Here is a 22,960-nt window from a genome sequence, read left to right on the forward strand (position 1 = left end):
GACCACTTAAATGCGAATCGATGAGTGCCAATAACGCCCTGCCAATAACGACAAGAGGCACACGCGGATTAACATCCCGACAGATTCCCCCCCCCCCACCACGACACCCCCCTCCCCTCCCCCTGCTATCTGAGATCTGACGAGATTGCGGGCGCAGTCGTTTGGCCGGGTGAGCCATCAAGCCCCCCCCGCCCCCGCCCCCCCAGTTCGAAATCTCGAGCGCGGAGAAGTTAAATACCAAAATAATTATAACCAACAACAACGACAGCAACAAGCCGCCAAGGCGATCTGTCAAGTGAGCCTCGGCGACCACCGATCCGTAGGAATGTGAATGTGCCCTTTGGCTGGCCACCACGCATTGCCACTCGCACTCGCTCACGGCTGCCGCTTCAAGAGACCGTGCCAGTTGACAGAGGTGTGACTGAGCCACGGCTTGAAAATAACTCCACCACCGCCCCCCCCCCAAACTCCGCCCGCCCCCCACCCCTCTAGTACCCGATTAGTGCGGTCAAAGGTGCTTGCGGTGACGGATGGATGCACGTGGTCGCGAGCGAATCGGACGTAATAAAGTCGCGGGCCGCTGTTTGGGTTCGCGAGACGGAGGCACGAGACGGACATCACCCGTGGCCGGTTCAGCGAATTGATTCAAGAATTTTTTTTGGGAGTAAAAATTCGCCCTCTCCACTAAAGAGGGCATCGCAATACTTTACGGTATAAATTAAACGGAGGTAGTCCTACCTTATAAAATCAAGACACGCGTATAACAAAATTCAAAAAACCCACATCAAAATGAGGGTATCATACTCAAGGGAAAGCTGAAAGGAAAAAAGAATGTGTCTCGCAGAGTTTCCTCAACTTGATTTGAAGCTTTCGTGACTCCAGGAATTCATACTCTTTGGTTCTTTCGGTAAAGCCACGTGGGTAGAAAATAAATGTCCTCAACTGTTTGGTGCTGGGAGCCAATCTAAAAGGCGGCGGTAGAGAGCTCCACATCTTAGGCGCCACACTCGAGAAGACCCCTCCTACTACTACTACTTCTTACAGCCCAGCCTAGAATGAAACATCCCAGCTTGAGCTAGAATTGGTCTTCTGGCTTTCCCTGGAGGCGATTCTCTCACGGGGCACGCGGAACGCCCACACTCGGAGCGACAGACACAGGGGGCGACCTTCACAGTTTCCCTCGGCTGCCCCCCTCCCCCTCTCACCCCGCTCCCCCTCTCCACCACCGCGCGACTTCCATAATACACGCCGTGACAGGGACCCCCCCCCCACCCACCTCTACACGGACACCCCCCCTCCCCCCCAGCGTATGGGACTACGTTCCCGAAGTCTTCCGTGCTGTCGACCGCTGGGTTGAAAAGCCACCACAGCAGTGGTGTGGAAAAGTAGTGGTGCCCTTACCCCCCCCCGTACCCCAACTGCACCCCCACCCCCCCCAACAACAACAACCCTATCTGACCACGATGTCGTAAGGTCACGGAAAAGCAACTGATTGGCCGCGGAGTTCTATTTCACTGGCGAGTTATTTTTATTTCACTCCATCCCACGTGACAATGTTTGTATCGAAGCGGGGGGGGGCGGCAACGAATCGCCCCCCACCCACCCACACACACCCCCTCACTCCTACCCCCTCCAATCCTCTATCTCCCCCCCAACACCACAACCCCCTGCTTACTCCCACTCCCGACTTCTGAGTCATTGCATTTTAACCACTGCACTGCTGTTCCTATGGGCTGGGCGGAGATGGGTGGGGGTGGGGGGCTAGCGGGGAGGGGGGTAGTGGGGGGGTGGAAATGCCCCCCTATGGCACCGATCCCCAAAGCCGACCCCCTCGTCACCACGTGTAAAGAGAGAAGAACTGAGAGGGGGGGTAGAGAGAGAGGGGGTACAGAGAGAGGGAAGGGGTAAGAAGGAGGAGAGAAGAGCGTGAAATATTTTCGTGAAATCTTTCATTTAAAAAAGGGGAGGGGGGCACATAAAGCAAAGCATTGAAAAAAACTAAAAAATCGAAATGATGAACGAAGCAAAGTGCCGAATACACCGAGCATCTTGTTGTTTCATCTGATCGTAAAGAGAGAGAGAAAGGAGAGAGAAGGGAGAAGCGAGAGAGAGAAAACGTTCAGAATTTTAAAATATATATTTAAAATCATCACGCAATCTCTCCCGAGTACAAAGCGACGATTCAAACGCCGCAAGGAGCCACGTCGCTTTCATCTCCCTCACCGTGCCTTTCGGAACGGGGTGACATCATTGTGGAGTTCCCAGTGTCAGAGGCCGCGTGGGACTCGCCACGGGAAGTGAACGTTCATCCCGGCACGTGCGGCGAAACGTCGGACATCGTCCCGGCACAACCCACGGGACACGTCGCAGAGCCGCGCAGTAGCACGACCGCGAAAACCGAAGCTGCAGCAGTGATAGTAACGATAATAATGTACACTCTTTTGGTAGAGTCATTGCCCGAAACGTCGCCAAATATACATTAGTTTTGATTTCTTTTTATACCACGCGCAGTGTTTTTTTGCTTTTGATAAATGCGTCCAGTTGTATCGTTCGATAAAGATTCATGCATCTTGTGCGGAAGTCATACTTCACCACGCTGGTCAATGGGCGTTGATGAAGGCCGAGGAGGGGCGGTTCTGATATCACTCGCCACTGACGACCGATAACCGTGGCCGGGATTCGAACTCAGTTGCATTGGACTCATAGCCCAGGCCGCTCCCTTTCTATATCTCTAATCAGCTGAAGCCTTCCGTTAATCGCGTGACCTAAATGCCTCCCCTCTCCCCGCCCCTTGCAAGAACTGACGCTGTTTCTCGTCCTCTGTGCAGCTCCCATCTGCTCGCTCCTCCCTTCTCTCTTTTCTCTTTCTTTTTTTACTTTTAGACAACTTTATTCCTCCAGCGGGCAATTGCGCTGGAGTCTTTTCAATATACGAGCCCTCGTGGCAACAAAAACAACCACCGGCCCACGCGCCGCTCCGCGATGCGCAGCGTTGGCACCGCATTCGTTACGTACACCACCCTCCACGATCAGTTCTCCAAGCGTGCTTTCCTCGGAGCCACGCCTCACACAATCCGCGCAGCATCGCCACCGCCAAACAGCCAGCGTCCGATGCACTCGTCAATCCGGGACATGACGCCCTTTTGCCTGGCAGGGCACCCCCTACACACACACACCTTCCTCCCCTTCCCGCCCAACTCATCGTCATCATCGTCATCATCACCATCAGTACTCTGCCATCGTCATAACCATCGTCACCCTCTCATCATCCGCGACATCTTGGCCCGATCGTTACTTACCCCCCTCTCTTCTCCCTCTCTCCCCGCTGCTCATCTTGAGCCTTGCCCTCCTCCTCCCGTCTGTCCGTCTTGGGACACTTCCGCCCAGCGCATCCCTTCCTCCCTCTACCGTTCTTTTCTCTTATCTCTTACAACTTTGTCCGTGCTGTTTGTTGCTGGCTGTTTGAATTTTTGGGCCGGTGCTGAGCAAACTATGTTCAAAACATGGAAGGGAGGGGAACGATGAGAGGGGAAGGAATGAGAGGGGATGGGAGGGGAGGGGATAGGGGGGGATGGGAGGGGGTGGGATGGGATAAGAGGGGGTGGGATGCGATGGGAGGGGATGGGATGCAATGGGAGGGGATGGGAGGGGATGGGAGGAGATGGGAGGGGATGGGAGGGGAGGGAACCTGCTCCCCTCTAGTCACACAGGTCACTGGACTGGAGCAGCCGAGCAAACAAAAAACTTTAATCGCATTGCACTCTGGGAGCAATTACCATAGCCTCTGGATTGTAAGACGCACTCGATGGTAACGATGGTAACGGTGGTAACGATTGTAAAGGTGGTAACGATGGTAACGGTGGTAACGATGGTAAAGGTCCAGGCCTGGAATTCTTTGCTCACGCCAAATAGGGGAGGGAGGGGGGGGGCGGGGAGGGGGGTTATTGAGGGCGACCTCCCCCCTCCCCTTTCATCCCCTTGAAAGCCCGAATATTGATATTTTATTGATATTTACCGGAGAAAAATGCATTTTAAAAATGTTGTCTCAATCATTATTGATGTAGGGCCCCTGTTTCATAAAGCTCCTAATGTATTATCCTTCTACCAAAGGCGACACTCTATGCCTTTGGTTCTATATTTAATTTGGTTTATATTACCGTATTATCTATATTTTAGGGGATTTGCACCAAAGCGAATATAAATATATTGCAGAAATATCTGCATCATGGGACCTCCCTTGCCAGTATCAAAGTATAAGAATAAGTTTTATCCTTTATGTCAATAAAACAGGTTTTAAGATGTTAAACACGTTCCTTCGGAGTGGGCAGGTAGGAACTTGGTTGGACAGTGCATTCGTGCACGACAGACAAATATGCACGACAGACAGACAAATAATCCCTGGTGGACAGTGTGGAACCTGTAAAACACCAAACTGAAACCATTTGCACGGAGTCATGTCTGCATTAACGTCATAGGCTTGTGGTGTACATGCAAAAAAAACACGCTCTGATAGAAGATGCATTGTTTTTCAAACCGATTGTTCCACACCAGAGACATCTTTCTTTAGAGCCTTTACAGCGGATTTGCACTCGCTAAAAATTAAAACGTCTCCGAATGTCCTTACGGACCCGGCACAAGTGAAGACTCTGACATCTGTGCTCAAACATCAACGTTGATGTCTTCAGGTTGTGTCTCGAAAGCCTTACTGGAGCAACTCCGTCGATAAAACCTGGCCCCATATATCCAGACCAGTGGTTATTCTTAACCCAAGGTGCGAGATGCCCTTTATGGGGATTCCAGACGTGGCCATATTTGTTTCGAGGGTAAAAAATCGAAACACAAATTAAGCACGGGCGCGTTAGGTAACAACTTACTTTTTGTTCCTCACACTTTATGTATCTATTAACATCCTTTATATTAAGTTCACTTGCTTGCTTGCTTGCGCGCTTACGACCGTGCAAATCTTTCGGTCGTTTTTTAACCCACTTCCCATGATCCAATCGAGCTGACATTTTACACACAGACTCGTTGTGCGTGACAAGTTATTTTCGTGAAAATTTTTTTCCTAAATTTTACACTTTTTAGGAATTTTTTTAAATATTTAATTACCAATTGCTTAATGGTTTCAGGCAATCATCTGACCCATAGGTGGCAGCCATCTCAAGCCAGAGGACGAGAGGACTCTAGCCGCCACGCATATAAAGGATTTATAGTGAAAAACTTTGTTTTTACGGGTTAATTTTTTACGATTGCGAACCAAAGGGGTGCAAGACTGCAGCAAAGGTAAAGAACCACTGCTCTCGACTAACGCACTTCCGCTGATGTCACAGGCGGTGACGACTTCCGGCAATGATTCCTCGAGATCGCCTTGTGTGTGGATCGTGGCATCGAGTGTCCCAGACTCCAGTCCACAAAACGGCCCAACGCCGGCACACTCCATCTTTCGGCCTTCACCAGTTTGCCCCCCCCCCCCCCCACAATTCAAATACTAATTCACTAGTTCCACGCTGCTGCACGCACCCGATGATTGTTAAACGCGTCCCACGTGACACGCTAGGTAACGTTGTCTGCACCACGTGGAACACGTGCGCACACAGGTGCACACAAACGCTGAGATCTCAATCTTAATTGGAATCGGCTCTTTTTTTTCGGGCGAGTACTGCGTGCAACTCGGTAATTTCCATTTTTACTTGGGAGAGTAAATTGGTAAACGCGGAAAACTGGAGCATCGTGGTGGTGGATCGCGTGGAATGGAGTTTGTGATAGCAATACAAATTTACAATAATGTTGAATTCCTATCGGATCATTCTTTATGAGAGTTACCGTGTCACCCCCCCCCCCCCATGTTACAGACAGACCAACGAATATATATAATGTGTTACGGATGTTCTGATATCGTCATGGGAATGTGGAATTTGTTAAACAATTTTGGGAATCCAGGCTCCGGTTCCACTTCTGGGGTGGGGAGGGGGAATAATCCATCCCAGGTTTTACGTCTCGCCACGCGGGTGCGTCTCATCGCAGGCGATCACTAATCAACATTGCCTTGCAGTAGTTAATTATATTTTACGTGTTTTAATTGACTAATTAATTTTACGTGGGTAGAGCTGTGATGTATGATTCGCAAATTTGTTTTTGTATAACTTATTCCCTTGGTTGTATGCGCTTGAGTAAATTCCACGAAAGGCAGAGTGTGGCAGAACTCGCCCGACGGGACGTTCGGCGCAGGAGATGGAGCGATGGAATGATCTCGACGTGTGGAGGTGCTCGGTGGGACTGCCAATAGGCGGACGGGCGGGCGAGCGGGCTCGTCAGCGACGCTCGTAGCTGACTGGCGTCGCTGGAATCGCTGTTCGGTTTGTTTGTTTGTAGGGATGGCGTTTAAACGGCGTAGGAGGAGCGCTCATCCGCCGAGGAGATGGAGCGAGCTAGGCGGATTGACAAGAACACCTCGCAGGATCGTGACCAGATGGCCATGGCAACGGAATGGGGGGGGGTCGGGATCTTCATCCAGAAGTGGAATGACCATGGCTGATGGTTATAACGATGGGAATTATTTTTTTTTTAAACAATTCTTTTTTACTTCGGATTTTTTTGGCACGTGGCTGGCTTATACGTGCTATGAAGCAAGGGTCGTTGCCCGACACGTCGGCTGTGCACCATCACCAAGTAACTTGTTTGCTCGAGCTCACAGCTCCAGATGATGTCATCATTAACCGATGCGCGTGTTCTCTAAACCACGTGCTCCTCTCTCTCTCATCTCAGTACAGCTGTAGTGAGCTCAAGGAGACGTAGACGACGTAGTCGGAGAAACACTTATTTATTATAACTGTACACTCAACACAGGCCAATGTATACAACACTTGAAGGGGTAACGGCCCCTTCACCCGTCAAACAGGGAGACCCCACTAACACTAGCCCGGCTAGCCTGCTCCCAGGTCCTCCACTCGAGAGCTAGGGGAGGCTAGCCGATCCAGCTCTGGCCAAGCTGGGATCTCGGCACCCTTAGCCACCAGACCGGCTCTTACAAGAGCATCGGCTCTGGGCTCTCGGGGCCACGCCACTGGCTTGCCCTGGTCGGTCCTTAGAAGGACGGCGAGCCAGGGTAGTCCCAGGGCCTATCTAGCCGGTCTTCGCTCTTCACTGGTTAAGCTGAATACTGAACCCCGAGCCCACCGGCTCACCGCCTTATAGAGCAACTCCCCCTCGAGGGGTGGGGCCGTGGGGAATCACAGCGCCGTTACAGCCCCCCAGGGCTAACCGATGCGGACGTGGATGTAGGCACCCTTACGCGTGCGGGCGCAACCACCCCTTGTTCCAAGCGCGCGCGGTGTCTCTGTGCGCTTTTTTTTTATTTTGTCGCTTTAAGTTTCTCTTCCGTTATATAATCTGTTGGTTTTGTTTGTAACGTTTTCACCCGCCGTCGTTTTAACGTGGGACTCCCACCCCCTCGCATTGCCTATTCCAGCTGTCACTGCACGGAGAGAGTGCGCCCCGCTCATCATCGTGAACGCAGCACCGCGCCGCGCATTGCTCCGCTCGCACAGGGAGTCTGACCTTTTCCGCCAAGCGAGGAGAGGAGAGAGAGGCTCTCCCCCCCCCTTCTCTCTCTATCGTGCGTGCACACGTGTGTGTGTGTGAGAGAGAGTGACCTTCCGTGACCTTTCATACACCACTTTATAAAACGCACACGGATGTATGCATTAACACCCGTACACACACGTGCAGGCACAACGCAGACAGACAGGAAGACACGCACGCAAAGACAAAGCCTATGAACAGGACCGCCCTTTGGGGTGCGGCGAATCGGGGCGAGCACCCCGGGCCCCGCGCTTTGGGGGGCTCCACGCATTGTGGGATTTGCCCAAGAGCCCCGCACCCACCTAGGGCGGCCGTGCCTATGAATGTCCACGCAGGCCGAGGGGGTGAGTGGCCAGCACCACCACACCCAGCCGCCTTTTGTCTGCCCAGGTGGCGATGTTCACATTATCGCATCAGATACTCATTTAACGCCGAGTCGACCTAGGGGAGGCCCGGGACCCGTTCAGGTAATCGTCACCGGTGTTGTCCGTGAGCGGGAATCGAACTCGGGTCTCCGGGTTCGTAGCGCAGCGCGCTAACCGCTACACTACCGCTCCCAGCACGCACACTCACACACACATCAACATCACTCACGGTAACACCTCTCTCCTCCCCCCGATCCTCCCTCTCCTCCTGCTGCTGCTGCTCTCCGCGCGCGCAATCAGCCGAGGCAACTTAGCGAGACCCCCATATTTTCAACATTTCTGATTGGCGCCTCGCAACACTCATTGTGTTTCTCTCCCCACCCCACGCCACCACCACCCCCCTTACTCACGCGCGCGCGCGCGCACGCCGCAATTTATTTCGAGCCGACGAGGGGGGTCGAACCAAGGTCGACCAGAAGAGAGGCACCACACACTCACCCTCGTCCTATCCCATCCCCCCTCACATCGCCTACTTATCCCCCCCCCACGCCTACCACTGCTCCCCCCCCCCCTTTATCTCATGGCATTGAGACGACCTCTTGTACAATATTGAGCAAATTATTTAGTGCGTTAGCAGCGGCGCGCAAACGCAGTTGGCAACGCGTATGATAACTCGTGTGTGGCCTTAAAAGGTACACTATATAGGACGCGACGTTTCGGGCAACGGGCCTTCTTCATAGCACATCATGAAGAAGGGTCATGTCCAGACACGTCGTCTGTTATATATTTTAAGGCGACACGCACTCATTGATGAACGTGTTGAGTTGTTGTTTTTTTCAATGTACGATCGTTGACACGGAGATGCGTTACCGGTACCTTCAGCGGTGGCAAATGCTACCAAATATTTTCTCGAAGCATTTCATATCCCAATCAAAATTCTGCATGATAGCCAGGTCTCCACATTAGCTCTATATGACAACTATTATATTAAAGCAAGGCACCACAGTGGTACTTGTAAACGAAAGTGGCTATAGTTTTGGAGGAAGGAAAAATTAATGTAATAGGAAACATCCACGGAATACGGGGCTACGCATCACGTGTGCCTCGAGAACAGACGGTGCGTGCACTAAGCCTCGGTGGACAACTGCCAATTGGTGGACAATTGGTGGACACGCGGCCCGCGTAGAACGCTGCCCCGTGGTTGACAGCGGTAGCATATTGGCACCGCACGCGGTGACCGGCTTAAGGCCCCTTTCGAGCTCGTGGGTTACGCGTTCTCCCACGGGGGTGCAGGCGAGGCAGACCCCCGTGTAATGGGATCGTAATTAGTACGCAACGGGGACCGCCACCACCTCCAACCCCGCCGTCTGTACCCCCCCCCCCCTCATACACCCCCCCCTCACCCCACCCCCCACCACCAATCTCCGACTGTGTAATTGTAATTGTACCGCGACCGGCGGGCAAGTCTTAAAGGTTAGGATCGGGAGGCGGTCGGTAGTGGGTGGATAAGAACGGGGGGGGGGGGGGGGGATGAGGGGTGGGGGGGATGAGGGGTGGGGGAATTGGTGGGGGGGGGGAGAGAGGGAGGGTGTTCATAATAGTCATGTCGTGAAACACCGAGCCGCCAGCGGTGATGAGAAACACGAGTTCGAACACGGGGCGTTGGAGCCGGGTTTCCCGAGTCAAGGTTGTCAGCTGACGGTCTCACAAGCCCGGCAAACCGATGCCTGCTCACCGCGCCTCTCGTCGCGTTCCATCGGCTTCATCGTCGTCATCATCGTCGTCAGCCACGATCTACCCACCGCCTCCTCCCCGCCCACCCCAGCCGCCGCTGCCAATGCCGCCAGTTCCTCTCACGGTGCAACAATCCACGCGGCACCCGAGCGTGAACTGATTTCATCGCTCCATCTCCTAAGCGGCGCACGCCCCCACCCCACCCCCCGCCCTCTCTCTCTCTCTCAGATGCGGTTCCATTGCTTGGCTGCCACTCCGTTATTACTCTCGACCGTAGCCAACAATCGTCTCTTCTGGCCACTACGCGTCCTCCCCACACCCCCCTGCGCTTGCGTTTCTGAACATATTTAGCAATGAACCCGCTTGCGCGTGCGTGTGGAACTTCTTTCGCACCGTGCGTAGAAACGGGGCGAATCCGCAGGGTTCTCCTATCCACGTGTTGCCGCTGGAGAGCGGTCTCACTCGCGGCGCAGGTAACAGCGCGGTCCGACGTTTCGCTCGTCGCCGCAAGCAGGATCGCCGGGCGATTAGCAGAGTTGCGATGCCGTCACGCCAACTATTCAAGGGCTCGAGATCGGAGGAGCTAAAGACATCGCAATGTTCATAACACAAACAAAGAAAGATAAGAGAGCGGGGCTTGGGCAGGATTACACCGTGGTTTTGCGATCGATGACGACTGGACGTCCAGGATAGTGACGGAGTGACAGGCAAATGATATAACCATGAGGCGTGGGGCGGGGAAGGAGGGCCACGTCCACCGGGGAGACGGAGCGATGGAATCATCTCGCGCGCGAGAACGAGACGGAGGTGCTGCATCGCGAGGCGGTGAGAGATGGCGACACGGTCCGAGAGAAAGACGAATCCTTCATCCAGCAGTAGATATAACATAGCTGCTGATGATGCTGGTGATGATGGTGGTGGTGATGATGGCGATGACCCACCTAGCTGTGTGCTGTCCTCTAACCGAGAACTAATTAATATTATCAACAACATCATCAATTTATAGCTCAACATTTTTCACCGAAACGATAACGGGTGCTGAGGTTTAACAATTCTCACACTCGATAAGAACGGATGGGGGGGGAGGGGGTGTGTGTGTGGGCGGGGTTGGGGGGAGAGTTAGGGGGTGGGGGGGAGAGTGAGGGTGGGGGGGGCTCATTCTTTATCCACCGCTAGATTTTTCTCACACTCGATAAGAACGGATGGGGGGGGGGGGTGTGTGGGCGGGGTGGGTGGGGGGGAGTGAGGGTTGGGGGTGGGGAGAGTGAGGATGGGGTGGGCTCATTCTTTATCCACCGCTGGATTTGAAGAGCTCGGAGGTCTTCGCGGTGGGGAGGGGGGGGGGCGCTCCTCGGTGCGTGAAGGGATGGAGGGAGCCCCCGTCTCATTGTGAGCGAGTGGCAGATACGATCGATGTATGAAATGTATTACAAGTGTTGTACCCGTGGCACACACCACCACCACCACCACTCTCCACCCCACCAGGGGAAGCGGAGTAAAGTGAAGGTAGTAACGAGAAATGAAGAAGGGATGATGGAACGGAAGCCTCCCAAGACGGACAGGGAGGAGGAGTATTATAGTATGTTCGTACGTTAGACTTCTTTCGCACAGTACTTATCCAACCGTGCTAATCGGAGGTGCAAATGTTCGCAGCAGGGAGAGTTGGAGGAGCGGCGGTGCAAGAAGGAGAGGAGGAAAGACCGGGCCAAGATGTCGAGGATGATGAGAGGCTGACGATGATGAGAGGGGAGGGAAGCGAGAGAGAGAGAAGAGAGGAGCGAGCAGAAGGGAGCTGCGCAAACGAGGAGCGTCTGTTCTCAAAGGGGGCGTGGCGCGGGGGGGGGAGAGGGGGAGGGGTTTAGAGTCACGTGATTTATCGGAAGATTCAACCGACTTTAAATGGTTGCGCTATCAGCCCGGGCTGTATCGAGCACGGTTCAATGTATCATTGAGTGTGCTGTTGCTGTTGTTGTTGGTATTGTTATTATTATAATGAGATCACCATCACCATGGGATTATTAGCATGAGCCTCATCATTATCATATACAGTCAAGGGCACATACAAAGACAACGATCCCCCGTATAGCCTTAACAGACTGTAGGGGCAAGTGCTGTTAGCGAGCACCTATGAAGGCGGGCACGGCACCCGAGGGGGTGGGTGGCCAGCAGCACGCCCGACCGCCTTTGTCTCCCCAGTGGCGATGTTTACACACCGCAGCAGTGACTCGTTTTGAGGCCGAGGCGACCTAGAGGAGGCCCACGACCGGTTCAGATAATCGTCGCCGGTGTTGGCCGTGAGCGGGAATCGCCGGGTTTTGCAGCACGGCGCGCTAACAGCTATGCCACCGCTCCGCACAGACACGCACTCAGACACAGACAAAGACACGCACTCAGACACGCACAAAGATACGCACTCAGACACGCACAAAGACACAGACAAAGACACACACAAAGACACGCACTCAGACACGCACAAAGACAGGCACTCAGACACAGACAAAGACACGCACCTAGACACGCACAAAGACACAGACAAAGACACGCACAAAGACACGCACTCAGACACGCACAAAGACAGGCACTCAGACACGCACAAAGACACGCACTCAGACACGAACAAAGACAGACAAAGACATACACAAAGACACGCACTCAGAGACGCACAAAGACAGGCACTCAGACACGCACAAAGACACGCACTCAGACACGCACAAAGACACAGACAAAGACATACACAAAGACACGCACTCAGACACAGACAAAGACACGCACTCAGACACAGACAAAGACACGCACAAAGACACGCACTCAGACACAGAAAGACACGCACTCAGACACGCACAAAGACACGCACTCAGACACAGACAAAGACACGCAATCAGACACAGACAGAGACACGCACAAAGACACGCACTCAGACACGCGCGGTCGCACACACGCAGAGAGATGAGCGCACCGCCCGCAAAGATCTGACCACGCGTGCGAACGGAGAAGCTTTGAGCGGCGCTCTCGAATCCAGGCAGTGATGAAACACGTACCGCATGCATACATACATACATAAATGCGAATAAATATCTAAATATAAATAAATATAACGGTGGGCTATATATAGCACGCAACATCACCATCCGTGGCCAATGCGTCCCGGCAGAATTTAAGCAGTGGGGGGCGGGGGGGGCAGATTCTGGAGCGGTTTTAACCTCTGCAAGTCTCATCGGCAGTGAGCCGCCACAAACACCGCTAGTGTTCATTTATTAATCGCGGGGTGCGAGGGAGGCAGGGGGGGGGGTAAAAGCGCAGCCCTGCAATCGCCTGCTCATGCCACGCTTGGGTGCCACGGTGGCTAGGAGATGTTAAATACCTCGCCTGGTATACGGGAGGTCGTGGGTTCGATCCCGACCGTGACGCCTTCTGCGCATCGCTTTCTCAGTTGAACTCCAAGCACGCGGCTCTTTCAACGCATTCACATACGCATTTGTTAAGGGGAAATTCCACATTCCCTTGACAGTGCTCAGTCGATCCATATCGGACCAAGAGTGGTCACCTATTTTAGATACCCCCCTGTAGGGATGATGGGCTGAATTGGGGGAAACCCCCTCTGGACGAATTATTAGTATTTACTCTAAAATGGTTAGCTCGATTCAAACGCACGTGTTTGAATATTAATTCGTCCAGAAATTCGTCATTACAGTATCATCATGATCAGTCCACTGCCGAATGAAGACCAGGACGATGCCTCTAACAGCCTGCGTATGTTCCCAAGTGCGGGCGTGCTCCTCTCTATATCTCTCTGTTTCCGTCTGTCTCTCGCTGTGTCTCCGTCTGTCTCCGTCTGTCTCTCTGTCTCCCTCTGTCTCTCTCTCTGTGTCTCTGTGTCTCAGTCTGTCTCCGTCTGTCTCTCTCTCTGTCTCTCTGTCTCCGTCTGTCTCTCTCTGTGTCTCCGTCTGTCTCCCTCTGTCTCTCTCTGTGTCTCTGTGTCTCCGTCTGTCTCTCTCTGTCTCCGTCTGTCTCTCTCTGTGTCTCCGTCTGTCTCTCTCTGTCTCCGTCTGTCTCCTTCTGTCTCTCTCTGTGTCTCCGTCTGTCTCTCTCTGTCTCCGTCTGTCTCCCTCTGTCTCTCTCTGTCTGTCTCTCTCTGTCTCTCTCTCTGTGTCTTTGTGTCTCCGTCTGTCTCCGTCTATCTCCATCTGTCTCTCTCTGTCTGTCTCTCTCTGTCTCTTTGTCTCTCTCTCTGTCTCTGTGTCTCCGTCTGTCTCTCTCTGTGTCTCCGTCTGTCTCCGTCTGTCTGGCTCAGAGGGCCCCTGTCAGTCAAAGCGACTGACGCGGGCAGGCTCGTTAGCCGCCGACGCTGGATGATTGACAGCTCGCGCTCGTGCCAATTAGCGGACGGGTGGACTCGTTCAGGACGATCACAGCTGACAGAGGTGGTTAGAGTCAAGGGGGAGGAGGAGGGAGGGCGGTGGTGGGGGTGGGGGAGTGCGGATTTGTTGCGTAGAGATTTTCGTTTAAACTCTCGCGGCCAAGTGGAGGTTACGCATCCGGGAAGACATCCACGGGGGAGATGGAGCGAGATGGGTGGATTGACAGCGCATCATCGCGTGCAGGGTCGTGACCGGATTGCGATGACAACGGATTGGTAGGAGGGGGGGGGGGCATTCATCCAGCGGTGGATTAATAGTGGCTGAAGATGATGATTCTAGATTTGAAGCTTTCGTGACTGCAAGGATTCATAACTCTTAGGTTTTTTCGGTAAAGTCACGTAGGCAAAAAATAAAATTAAAATTAATAAAAGTAATAATAGAAATAAAATTAGAAATCACGACGTTACAGCGACACGAATCGAGACAGAGAGTCACAAAAAGATAAAGATCCCTCGTTTAGCCTGAACAGACTGTTGGGGAAAGTGCTATTTCGAGCACCTATGAAGGCCGGCACGGCACACGAGGGGATTGGTGGCCAACACCACGCCCGGCTGCCTTTGTCCCCCCCGTGGCGATGTTTACACACCACACCAGGTACTCATTTGAGGCTGAGTCTACCTAGGAGAGGCCCATGACCGGTTAAAATAATCGGCACTGTTGTTGGCCATGAGCTAGAATCGAACTCGGGTCGCAGGGTTCGTAGCGCAGCGTAGCGCTAACCGCTACACTACCGCTCCCCGCTCACACACACACGTACACGCACGTACACACACGTACACATGCACGTACACACACACGTACACACACTCGGACACGTACACACACGTACACATGCACGTACACACACACGTACACACACACGGACACGTACACGCACGTACACGTACACACAAACACGTGCACACACACGTACACACACACACACACACGTACATACACATACACGCACGTACATACACACATACACACACGTACACAGACACGTACACACACAAACACGTACACACACGTATATACACACGTACACACACACGTGTACACACACACAAACACGTACACACACACGTACATACACGCACGTACACACAGCGGGGGACCCCGTGCTGCACGATGGCTCGTGAGCGCATAAGCGGCCCCCTTCACGCGCCCGTCCCTCGCTGATTGATGATCGAGGGATCAGAGCCGCGCGGTGACGGCCATTTTAATATCAACCACGAGAGCGGGGTGCGTGGTCGTCACCCCCCCCCCCACCCCCTCGCCAAATGGCTCTCCACCTGACGCCGCGTGCGATTTCATTTACGCGGGACCTTTAAACGCCCGCTACTCATTCTGATATATCCTGTACAGCCCCCCCCCGCCCCGCCCCCATCCCCCTATAAAATCCCCCCCCCCCACCACCAACTCCTCCTCCCACCACCATTGAACCATGATGGTCCGAATCGGTCAGAATATGTATTTATACTGGAGGAATCCGATGAGCTATGAAGCTCTTGATCGCGGGTGCCCTCCTCCCGCGCACTAACAGCGCTGGTCGTGAGCTGGAGTTGAACTCAGCGTCGCTGGGTTCGTAGCTAGCGCGGTGCGAGAGTCACAGAAGCAACAGCGAGCCTCCAACCATCCGCAAACCACCTCGCCTCGAACGTTCTCGACACTCCCACGAATGTGTCCAACTAAACTACTTAAACTCTTTTCATTATTTTTTTTTTACTTTACCAGCTAAGGCTGCGCGGAGCTACAACTCGCGATTTCTTTCTTTTTTTCACAAGCAAACCCGTGCTATCGCAAAATGATTGCTCGACGAAGTGACCTTATCATCACGTGGGGATTTATAGCAGCCAATACCACTCTGAACGCATGTTGAATCTCACTGTGTTTTATATATATCGAGAGAGAGAGAGAGAACGACTGTATATTTGAGAACGCGAAATCCGACGCCGGTTTACAGATGAATCCAGCGGGACGCCGGGAGGCACCGCCGTTGTCTTGCGGGCAGACCGCGCCGATAAACGGTGACGGATGCTGATGCTGGAACCTCTGCAAGCATCGAGGTCATTTCCCGTCGAGTGATCGAGTGCCGAGCAGAATGGACTTGAGATGGAGGAGTGGGAGAGGGGGAGGGGGGAGGACCGGGGTGGATAAGGGAATTACTCCATGTGGATGGCACACACTCACACAAGACAAAGAGTCAGCCCCCCCCCCACCCCCTGGATAGACTTACCAAACTGTTGGGGCAAGTGCCGCTAGCGAGCACCCTATGAAGGCCGGCACGGTACAAGCAGGGTGTGGAGTGGACGACACCAAGCCCGACCGCCTTTGTCTCGCCAGTGGCGATGTTTTTACACACCGCACCAGGTACCCATTTGAGGCTCAGTCGATCTAGGGGAGGCCGATGACTGATTCAGATAATCGTCACATGTGCCGGCCGTGTGGGGGAATCGAACTCAGGTGACCGGGTTCGCAGCGCGCTAACCGCTACGCCACCGCTCCCCATGGCACACTACCGCTCCTACATACTCGCACACACGCACATACACAACAACCGCCATTCGCCACTAAGTGGCGGTGACGTCACCACGACGCTTGTGCCAGGCCATGTGCACCTTGAGTTCACGTGAAGTATCGAACGCCCGCTGGCAGAGAGGTCACGGGCAGACCCCGCAGGTTCCACGGGTCGACTGACTGAGATGACCGAGATGACTGGCTGATGCACCACCTGTGCCCCCTACTGTGCCAACTTGCTGTGCTTTAGCCACCCGGCGCTCCGCTCGTTGTTGTGAGCGTCGCTCCTCCGCCCTCCGTTGTTGGAGGGCGACTGCCTCCAACTGCCCAGTAGCGTCCTTCACGAGCCTCCTCCATAGAGGCCGATATTGATACCGCTGGTACCAGTCATCGGCGAGTCCACTCAGCTCCACGTCCTCCTGTACCACGTCACTCCATCTCTTATCTAGCCCGTGCCGCGCCCGTTTAGCCCCCTCGATCTGGCCGAACAAAAGCTGTTTAGGCATGCGGTGGCTGGGCATGCGGGCTACGTGACCCAGCCAACGCAGCCTTGCCTGCCGGAGGAGCGCACCGATGGGACTTTGCCCAGATCTTTCAAGGATTTGTGAGCTCCTCACACAATCCAGCCTGCAGGTTAAACCCAGGATGGATCGTAGGCAGGCCAGCCTAAATGTTTCCAACCGGCGAAGATGCTCCACTAGGGGGGTCCACGTTTCGCAAGCGTAGAGAAGGGAGGGAATGACCGTGGCCGAGAAGACGCACTCACGCACACACACACGCACACACACATGCTTGCTCGCTCGCTCGCCCTCGGGCTGGCTGAGTGTGTGGGGGGCGGCGGAGCGAGGCTCACGGAGGTGCTCGCGTGGGAAGCTCGCGGATCTGTCACGGGGGGACGGAGCCGAATGTGTTGTCTGCCTTGCGTGTCACTCCAGGGTTCGTGTCGATGTTAAAAGGACACCCCCCCCCTTACTCCCCCCATACGTAACGGCGAGAGTTGTGGTGCGTGCCTGTACGCATCTGACAATTGGCCACCATTGTTTCAATTAATCAAGTCTTTATTTCTAAAGAGCACTTATTCGTGCACAGGATGCCATTCAAAGTGCTGTACAGATAAAAAAAACATTGTTAATAGACTAAATCACAAGTAAAATTAAAGCAAATTCCGTACAAAACAAAATTGCATTCTAATAAATTGCTTTCGAAGGCATATAAAAAAATAACGCTCTTAAAAAATCTGAAGTAAAAGCCAGTTTATAAAGGTGCGTTTTTTACTTTTTAACTTAAACCTGCTCAATGATCGCCTGGCAAGCCGTCCCACAGGCGAGACTGATGAGACGCTGAGTGGGAAATGGGGGGCGGGTGAGGTGAGGAGTGAGGTGAAGGGTAGGGGATCGTGAACCTCACCACCATCACCCCCACCACCACCACCATCATCACCACCACCATCACCACCACCATCACCACCACCACCATCACCACCATCACCACCACCACCATCACCACCATCACCATTACCACCATCACCACCACCATCACCACCACCACCATCACCACCATCACCACCATCACCACCGTCACCACCACCATCACCACCACCACCATCATCACCACCATCATCACCACCACCACCATCACCACCACCATCACCACCATCACCACCACCACCACCGTCACCACCATCATCACCACCACCATCACCACCACCATCACCACCACCACCACCATCACCACCATCACCACCACCACCATCACCACCATCACCACCATCACCATTACCACCATCACCACCACCATCACCACCACCACCATCACCACCACCACCATCATCACCACCATCATCACCACCACCATCACCACCACCATCACCACCACCATCACCACCATCACCACCACCACCATCACCACCATCACCACCATCACCATTACCACCATCACCACCACCATCACCACCACCACCATCACCACCGTCACCACCACCATCACCACCACCACCATCATCACCACCATCATCACCACCACCACCATCACCACCACCATCACCACCACCATCACCACCATCACCACCACCACCATCACCACCACCACCATCACCACCATCACCATCACCACCATCACCACCACCATCACCACCATCACCACCACCACCATCACCACCACCACCATCAGCTGGAAGGATGGTTAGAAGTGGCTGGTTGGCTAAGTTGGTTAGGGGTAGGGACAGAGCTAATGCCCGTGGTTGATTGCCAATGGCTAGGGGTAGAATTAGTGGCTAGTTGATTAAGGTTAGATATGTAGCTAATACGAGTGGCTGGTTGGTTATGGCTAAGGATAGGGGTGGAACTCGTGTCTAGTTTGTTAGGGGTAGGGCTAGAGCTAATGCCCGTGGTTGATTGGCAATGGCTAGGGGTAATGGTAGAACTAGTGGCTAGTTGATTAAGGGTAGATATGTAGCTAATACGAGTGGCTGGTTGGTGATGGCTAAGGATATAACTATTATCTAGTTGGTTAGGGATAGGTATAGAGCTAATGCTCGTGGGTGGCTGGTTAGAGTTATGGCGAGTACGAATTACTATCTTTTATAGAAAGCAATTATGTAAACGAATATTTGTTGCAGAAGAGGGGGGGGAGAGGTGGTGAGAGGGGATGGATAGGGAGAGAGAGGAGAGGGGCGAGAGATGAGAAAATGGGGGGGGGGGGGGAGACAGAGGGGGAGAGAGGACGTTGTATGGAAGATGAAAATGGAGAGATGCGAGGATAGCAGATGAAGTGGTGGTGGTGGACGAAAGAGGAGTGGCTGGAGGGGAGGGGGAGGGGATGAGGGACAGACAGAGGGGTGGAGTTGAGGAGGAGGAGAGAGTGGGCTGGAGAGGCCGTGACGGAGGGAGGGAGGGAGTCGGAGCGCGCAGTGAGCGGCGTGGCGCTCCGATTAGCGAGTCGGAGCGGCGCAAATGTCGCTCCGTTCGTGCGCGAGGCAGGGGACAGCTGCGGTCCCTCTGGCGCCGTGAAATCGAGGAGAGAATGAGGCACGGGCAGAGTGGGGAGATGGGGGGGGGGCGGTGGTGCGGGAGGGGAGGATGAACGTCAGGTGACGGTGGTGGTGGTAGTGGTGTGGCGGGGATGTGGGGAGCGGTTCGCCTTCTACTGCTACGAACCCAGCGACCCCGGGTTCGAGTCCCGATCACGGCCACCGCCCGTGACGATTATTATTTGAAGAAACCTCAAATGAGTACCTGGTGCGGTGTGTAAACATCGTCACTAGGGAGACAAAGGCGGTCGGGCGTGGTGCTGGGCACCCACCGCCTCGTGCGCCGTGCCGGCCTTCATAGGTGCTCGCTGACAGCACTTGCCCCAACAGCCTGTTAAAGGCTGTACGGGGGATCTTTGTCTTTGGTAATGGGGCGGCGGGTGGGGCAGAGGGAGGGATGTGATGAGGGTAGAGAGTTTGGAGAGAGTGGCTTTAGACGGCAGCAGCCGAAGGTGTCTGTGTGTGTGTGTGTTTTGATGAAATTCGATTAATCGTCAGCGGCGGTCATGTTCAATCCTCCAATCCGCGTGTTGATGTCACTTTCGATTAATTAGCAGTCGCTGTGTATGCAGCGGCCGCTGGCGGCTGTGGAAAGTCACAAACATCCGTTTGTAAATCCACTGCTGGATGGAGGCCTTTGCGCAAGGTTGTTTGACCATAAATGACGTCACGCACCTGGGGGGGGGGTCAGACATTTGTGACGATGTGTGACGACGAGGGGGTAGGGGGTTGAGAAAGTGTGACGTCACATCAAAATGCGCAACTTTAAATCAATATAGAATTGGTATAACAACACTAATTGTTATAACAACACTCGTACAACATCAAAGTGCAGCGCTAAATTAAATAGGCACTACAATGTCAATAGTTTAAAGCGATTTGAAGCGTTTTTTATTTTCAAAATGAAAATATGGTCTTGGCGGGGGGGGGGGGGCAGAGCTTTGTGACGTCATATTTGATGGGGGGGGTCTGACTTTTTGTGACGCCGTGTGACGACGAGGGGGGGGGGGAGTCAAAAATCGTCCAAAATCGCGTGACGTCATTTATGGACGGCCCCATACCTCACCACGCTGGGTCAGTGCGCCTTGGTGAGGGATGGGCGGCGGGCGGAGGGGCGGGGTGAGCGCGGTGCGGGGGGGGCGGCCTTCCTAGCGAACAGGGAACGTTGGGGCAACGTTCGACCAACGGTTACAACCGCACGCGAACGTTGGGCCGACGTTGTCAATGTTGGGCTCAACGTCGGCGTGTTGAACTGGGTTCATCCAGCAGTGGATATAAGTTGGCCGTGGGTTGTTATACTTCGCATGCAACCGGTTCACGTGGCTACTCGCAAGATCGCTTTCTAAATGAAACAATACAGATTAAAAGTCGGCGAGGTTGCTGTTGACCGAGTTGTCAGTAGTGCACAAACGTAAATAACAAAGTATAAATATACATGGCAGGCGACCTTTCGGGGCAATGGACCACCATCTTCAGAGCGCGGACGTCAACAATGAAACTAATCGACATCGCCCCGCGCGTTCGCAAAGTGTCAACGCCACAGACGCGGGAAGCTGATTTAATTTCGGCCGAGACGCAGAGCCCCGGAAAGACAAACACGTGTCGAAACAGGAGGTGCGACGGGGTGGCCGGGAACATTAGATTGACACGGCTGTGTGCGTGTGTGCGTGTGTGCGTGTCAGTGTGTGTGCGTGTGTGTGGGTCAGTGTGTGTATGTGTGGGGAGCAGTAGTGTAGCGGTTAGCGCTCTGCGCTACGAACCTGGCGACCCGAGTTCGATTCCCGCTCACGGCCAACACCAGTGACGATTATCTGAACGGGTCCTGGGCCTCCCCTAGGTCGACTCAGCCTCAAATTAGTACTTGGTGCGGTGTGTAAACATCGCCACTGGGGAGACAAAGGCGGTCGGGCGTGGTGCTAGCCACCCACCCCCTCGTGTACCGTTCCGGCCTTCATAGATGCTCTCTAACAGCACTTGCCCCTACAATCTGTTAAGTCTATACGGGGGATCTTTGTCTTTGTGTGTGTGCACGCGGCACGGGGCTAGAGAGAAGAGATCGGATGCGGTACAGGAGGACGTGGAGCTGAGTGGACTTGTCGATGAGCGGTACCAGCGGTGTCAAGATCGGCCTCTGTGGAGGAGGCTCGTGAAGGACGCTGCTGCTGAGCAGTTGGAGGCAGTCGCCCTCCAACAACAACGGAGGGCAGAGGAGCGCCGCTCACAATAACGAGCGGAGCGTCAGGTGGCTAAGATGTCGCAATCTGATGGTGTGAGGATTGGTCGCGCAGTGGTTTAGTGCACTCGACGAATCCGCTCACGACCAATAACAGTGGCGAACATTTGAACCGATTCTGAGCCTCCTTTAGGTCGACTCAAGCTTAAATGAGTTACCCAGTGGCGCCGTTTGTAAACATCAGCATTGGAGAGACAAAGGCGGCCTGACGCGGTATTGGCCACCCATCCCTCTCGTGTACCGCGCTGGCCTTAATAGGTGCTCGCTAACAGCACTTGCCCCAACAGCGCGTTAAGGCTACACTGTGGGTGGAGTGGGGAAATCTTTGTCTTTTGTATGCCCTCTGTGTACGCACACGAAAGTAAACATCGCCTCTGTGTGAATTGCGCGGCACGTGCGCGAGCATCCATTACCGCGGCCCCTAAGCACAGACTCATTCGATACCTGCGATTCTTCAGCGTACCGGATTATAAGACGCGCTTTACCCGCCCCACCCCCCATCACTCCAACCCCCTCCCACCCCCCCTTCGCATTGTAAAGCAAAGATTGTTGGGTGCGCGTCTTATAATCCGGTAGCTTTGGTATTTAAGACCGAAACCACAAATCTGGCTGTCGCCTGATGATGATTGTTATAATTACTGGCGAAACGTCGTACTCGAATTGTAAATGTCGTGGGTTTGCTCTCCAACACGGCAGTGTGCTGAACTAGTAACGAATTGGTTTGTTAACGTGGCAAACCTTACCAATGGGTTGTGTCGGGTGGTGGCGGCTGCTTTATCGACACATCTTTATCTACGCGATCTAACTCTAACAAAGCTCTGTTATGGATTAATATTGGTCGCGAAAGCCTACGTGTTAACCTGGTAGCTTTGTGTGTGCGTGTGTGTGTGATGACGTTAGTATAAGTGGGGGGGGGGCGAGTGGTCGCCTAAGTGATTAACGCACTGCACTCGCTATCGAACCCAGCCAGCGTTCAGAGTAATTGGCAGCTATAAATGTCCACGTGATAAGCCACGTGGTTCAGCTACCATTTGTGATGGACATGTCGCTTCTGAAGAAGAGCTACGCAGCTGAGTGGGCCTTACCCGGTAAAAAAAATTGT

The 22,960-nt window shown here is 53.7% G+C and overlaps 1 protein-coding gene across 3 annotated transcripts in view; it reads right to left on the reverse strand.

Moving 5' to 3' along the window:
* LOC144948641 (uncharacterized) overlaps positions 1 to 22,960 on the reverse strand; it is a 298,072-nt gene that overhangs the window by 242,624 nt on the left and 32,488 nt on the right. The gene's annotated exons all lie outside the window — the stretch shown is intronic.

The sequence above is a fragment of the Lampetra fluviatilis genome, chromosome 50 (assembly GCF_964198595.1).
Source record: "Lampetra fluviatilis chromosome 50, kcLamFluv1.1, whole genome shotgun sequence".
NCBI classification, from domain to species: domain Eukaryota; kingdom Metazoa; phylum Chordata; class Hyperoartia; order Petromyzontiformes; family Petromyzontidae; genus Lampetra; species Lampetra fluviatilis.